Consider the following 6,152-nt stretch of genomic DNA (forward strand, 5'->3'; position numbering starts at 1 on the left):
ATAAAAAAATTAAAAATTAAAAAAACAAAATAAAAAATACAAAAACACTAATACTAAAATAAAAACACAAATAAAAAATATAAAACAACAAAAATAAACCAATTTAAAAAAATAATTATTAAAAAATACAACAAACAAAAAATAAACTTAACAAAAAACTGTCAACTACATAAACTCATTAAAAAATCCCAAAAAAAACCTTTTTCAATACTTATAAAATTAGCTTTAAAACAAAAAAATAAAAAAGCTTAAAATTAATAAACACAAAATAACTAGCATTAAAAAGCTTAATAAAAGAAATAATCAAATAAATACTAAACAAAATAAACAAAAAAATACCAAAATACTAAATAAATTACAAAACAAATTAAATAAAATTAAAAACCTATCTAAAATTATAAAAAAATAATAAAAAAATGCCAAATTTAAAAAAAAAACATTAAAAAATATAAAACCAACCAAAACAATTAACCAGCTAAAGCTAAAAAAATCAATTAAACCTAAAATTCAAACCCACAGCACCCCTTATACTTCCTCAAACTCTAACAATAACTCCAAAATAAAACATAAACCAAAACCTAAAAAAAAAACTACCATCAAAATTGGGGACCTTGAAAAACTTCCCAAATTCAATGCTGCAAAACCAAAATACCTAACCTGTCAAATTCTTGCAAACATTAAAAAATATTTTTGATTGCTAAATATACAAAAAAAATATTCTATCCTACCTGCCAAAATTATTAACTAAAATAGCCAACAACTAATATCTACGAATAAAAAAGACTTCAATACATATTAAAAATTCAAAACATTGTTTCTATCCACATATCAATCAAATACATAAAAATCAACATACCTAGCTAAAATAATAAACAATAAATACACTAACCATAGCAAAAGCTCCATACTCTCTTATTTTTAGCAACAAATCAACTTACTTAACATACAAACTAGCATAACATACCAGCAAAAAACAATCATTCTAACAAATCAGCTCCCCAACAAAATTAAAAAACTCTCCTAATCCACCTCTACATTAGCATATAAATATCAACAAAAATTGTGGCCAGATTGGACACATATACAAATATATAACAATATTTATAGTATACAATATATAAGTATTGAGTCCTTAATGTTTTGCCATTCTATGTTAGTATCCTGCGACTTATCCTTTCCTTTTAGTTTTCTTTGCAAACACTGTCCATATAGGTTTTGCATTTTAGAGTCACTTGGATTGTTCTGTTGGTGTTTAATTGTTATTAGTTTTTTTTTATTTCCAGGTGGACAAAGAAGTTGTCCGAATCGCAATTAAATCCACGTCTAGTCTTAACGTCTTGGAACGAACTTCTCTTAGTTGAATTAACAAGCACATGATTTATCTGGTTCAAAGTCTTTGTATCGGGTGAGATCCAGGTTCCTTTATGGATATTTTTATGTTGAAATTTTGTGCTAATTATCATCATGTTATTACTAGCTCAATATTCCCATAATAACTCACCATTCTCATTACATTCATTGTGTAGAGAGTGGTTGGCTGTTATTGACAAGTATGCATTTTCACGTCCTACTTTTGCGTTCATATCTCCTAGTATTATTGTTATATCGTGTCTGGGTGTCTGATCTTGTATCAACTGTAAATTTTCATAGAATTGACTGTTATATTCGTCAGATGAGTCTTCCGTAGGGTCGTGAACACATATTAAAGAAAGATTATGAAATTAGCCCTTCATTGTAAGTTTACAGATCCTGTAGTTGTGAGGTGTGAAGCTTAATACATTTTTCCTGATTTCCTTTTGTACCATAAATCCGGTTCCCAGGTGACCTGTTTTTTCGCTATTGCAGTTATAGTATAAAGAAAGTCTTTTTTCTTTATGTGTTTATAGCCTTTCCATCTAATTTCTTGAATGGTTACTATTTGGAGTGTAGATTTCAATATTTCTTCAGCAATTTCTTGCATTTTATCGGGTTTCACCATCGTAAGTATGTTCAATTTATTATGAAAACTCCGTCACGAATGCCACTAAATAGATTGTACTATATATGTAAGTTAGAAACAATAAATTGAGAAGTGATATTTATGTGCGTGTAATATCCAATGATATGAGATATCACATAATATACATTAATCAAGTAGACCATTTGGTAGTTAATGATACATTTATAATTCTTGAAGTTTTATATGAACTATGATTCATATTTTGTGGACTTCAAATTGTGTTATTAGTTAATCATTCAAATTTCTTACAGGTGTTACCAAATTCACTTTAAAATTATTACAGAATATATCAGATAATAATCAAATCTTCTGGACAAAAGAGGCATTTTGGGGGTGGAGAACGAAGTTTGATTGGTGTAAATTAATTTCACCATCAGACTTCGGTCTCTGCTTCCCGCTATGCAATTTCAGCAATCGTCATAATCATAAAAAACATCTCGTCACAATTACAGGTAAGATTTATTGGTGTTTAAGAAATAAGAAAAATCCTCAATGTATTTTGAATACATTTGAATTCTATATTATTGACTGTTGACTACAGTGCTGCCATTTCTCACTTTATCCCGTTCTCCTTGCTACACTCACACTTTGGAATTCATAAAATGTTCCAAATATCATGAATGAGTCCTCGCATTTGAAAAGATTCTTGCTGTGATCAAAAAATAAATGAAGCCCCATAAAAGATAATCGAAAGTGTTAAGTAGCAATATTTAGGATATCTTTTTTCGGTTCCCTTGCATATTTTGTAATGCGTTAGTATCCTTACAGTGTGATTTTGTGGATAAATGTGATTTCTTTTGTATATGTTCGATTTCCATTTCGATAAAGTATCATAATACTCAATTGGAATCTATGTCTGTTGTCCTACAATATAAATTAGTATTATCAATATGCGTGCAGCTGCGTTTCCATACCCTCCCCCCTCTATATGCATTCTTGATATCACCCAATTTTCACGTTACAACTGTAACTCATCATGTTAGCTAGAAGCTTGGAACTCTCCACAGAGATCATTGAGGTATTTTCAAAATATCATTCCACAGATAGGAATTTTTTCGTGTAATTTTCATTTGAATCACATTGACAGGGTATCTACCAGTTAAGAATGTCTAAAAAGTCGAGGAAAAGTCGAGAACTATGCTTGTTTTCAAGAAATTATGCTATTTTTATACTATAGTGAATTTACTGATATTTTATAAAATTGAAAATTTGGAAATTTAAAATTGTATTGAGTTATGGTTGAAGATTCGATCACTTTGTTTCTTAAGAAATACATTCTTGTATGAGTGAAGTTTTGTGAAAAAATAAATAAAGCAATGTGGCCATTCCCCATCCGGAATGAAGTAAGAAACATTAATTTCTACGTGCATTAATAATTAAAGCAAGTCTAAATCTCTTGGTAAAGTACAGCTTCAGTTTTCGTATTGAATAAAAATTAATATTTTCTTAATTTCCAACTATACCTAAGTAGGGGTCGATTAAGTAAATGTTAAAAAATAGGAAGAAAAGAACTAATTGGGACTGGATCTGAAGTGTAAGGTTGGATCCGTGCTAGTATGTAGCTCCAGTACCGGAAACGAGATATTGGTTAATATCTGCCGAAATGCCAGAATATATATAATTTTGTTCCTCTTGTGTTTAAGAATTTCGAAATATTCTTTCAATCTGTTTAAACGTGGACAAAATCTATATTGAAATTTGAGATTTGCAAGATTATCATTAATATGGTATCTTGCTAACAATTAGCTTATGAGAAATTTTGATGAGGTTGTGTTTCATTATGAAAACTCCGTCAAAAATGCCACTAAATAGATTGTACTATATAAATTAGGAGCAATAAATTGAGAAGTGATATTTATGTGCATGTAATATGCAATGATATAAGATATCACAAAATATACGTTAAATCATGTAGACCATTTGGTACATTTGGTACATTTATTATTCTTGAAGTTTTATATGAAGTATGATTCATATTTTGAGGACTTCAAATTGTCTAATTAGTGTTAATCATTCAAATTTCTTACAGGTGTTACCAAATTCACTTTAAAATTATTACAGAATGTATCATATAATAATCCAATCTTGTGGAGAAAAGAGGCGTGGTGGAGGGTAGAGAACAAAGTTTGATTGGTGTAAATTAATTTCACCATCAAGCTTCGGTCTCCGCTTCCCGCTATGAAGTTTCAGCAATCGTCATAATCATTATAATATCTCGTCAAATTACAGGTAAGATTTATTCGTGTTTAAGAAATAAGAAAAATCCCTCAATGATTTTTTAATTTATTTGAATTCTATATTATTGACTGTTGACTACAGTGCTGCCATTTCTAACTTTATCCCGTTCTCCTCGCTACGCTCACACTTTGGAATTCATAAAATGTTCCAAATATCATGAACGAGTCCTCGCATTTGAAGGGATTCTTGCTGTGGTCAAAACATGAATGGTTCCCCATAAACGTTAATCGAAAATGTTAAGTAGCAGTATTTAGGATATTTTTGTTCGGTCCGTTTGCATATCTTGTAATGCGTTACAGTGTGATTTTGTGGATAAATGTGATTTCTTTTGTATATGTTCGATTTCCATTTCGATAAAGCATCATAATACTCAATTGGAATCTTTGTCTGTTGTCCTACAATATAAATTAGTATTATCAATATGCGTGCAGCTGCGTTTCCACCCCCTTCCCAACTCTCTATGCATTCTTGATATCACCCAATTTTCACGTTACAACTGTAACTCATCATGTTAGTTCGAGGCTTGGAACTCTCCACAGCGATCATTGATGTATTTTCAAAATATATTTCCACAGATAGAATTTTTTTCGTGTATTTTTCAATTTAACCACTTTGACAGGGTATCTACCAGTTAAGAATGTCAAGAAAGTCGAAGGAAAGTCGAGAAATATACTTGTTGTCAAGAAATTATGCTATTTTTATAATATAGTGAATTTACTGAGATTTTATAAAATTGAAAATTTGGAAATTTCAAATTGTATTGAGTTATTGTTGATGATTCGATCCCTTTGTTTCTTAAGGATTACATTCTTGTATGTGTGAAGTTATGTGAAAAAAATAAATGAAGCAATGTGGCCATTTCCCATCCGGAATGAAGTATGAAGCTTTAATTTTGACGTGCATTAATAGTCTAAATCTCTTGGTAAAGTACAGCTTCAGTTTTCGTTTTGAATAAAAATTAATATTCTCTTAATTTCCAACTATACCTAAGTAGGGCGCGATTAAATAAATGTTTGAAAATAGGAAGAAAAAACTAATTGGGACTGGATCTGCAGTTTGAAGTTGGATCCGTGCTACTATCTAGCTCTAGTACCGGAAACGAGTTATTGGTTAATATCTGCCGAAATGCCAGAATATATCCTTTCGTTCCTCTTGTGTATAAATGAATCTCGAAATATTATTTCAATCTGTTTAAACGTGGACAAAATCTACATTGAAATATGGGATTTGCAAAGTTATCATTAATATGGTATTTTACTAACAAGTAGCTGATGAGAAATTTTGATAAGGTTGTGTTATATTATGAAAACCCCATCACGAATGCCACTAAATAGATTGTACTATATATGTAAGTTAGAAACAATAAATTGAGAAGTGATATTTATGTGCATGTAATATCCAATGATATAAGATATTACATAATATACGTTAAATCATGTAGACCATTTGGTAGTTAATGATACATTTATTATTCTTGAAGTTTTATATGAAGTCTGATTCATATTTTGTGGACGTCAAATTGTCTAATTAGTGTTAATCATTCAAATTTCTTACAGGTGTTACCAAATTCACATTAAATTATTACAGAATGTATCATATAATAATTCAATCTTGTGGAGAAAAGAGGCGTGGTGGGGGGTGGAGAACGAAGTTTGATTGGTGTAAATTAGTTTCACCATCAGACTTCGGCCTCTGCTTCCCGCTATGCAATTTCAGCAATCGTCAGAATCATTAAAAAAATCTCGTCCCAATGACAGGTAAGATTTATTCGTGTTTAAGAAATAAGAGAAATCCTCAATGTATTTTGAATACATTTGAATCCTGTATTTTTGACTGTTGACTATGTGACGTCTTGCTCAATTTCGATGTTGTTTTGAACAATCCGTCACAACCCATTATTTATTTTGGAAGTACG

The sequence above is a fragment of the Lepisma saccharinum genome, chromosome 26 (assembly GCF_977018435.1).
Source record: "Lepisma saccharinum chromosome 26, izLepSacc3.1, whole genome shotgun sequence".
Classification (NCBI taxonomy): Eukaryota; Metazoa; Arthropoda; class Insecta; order Zygentoma; family Lepismatidae; genus Lepisma; species Lepisma saccharinum.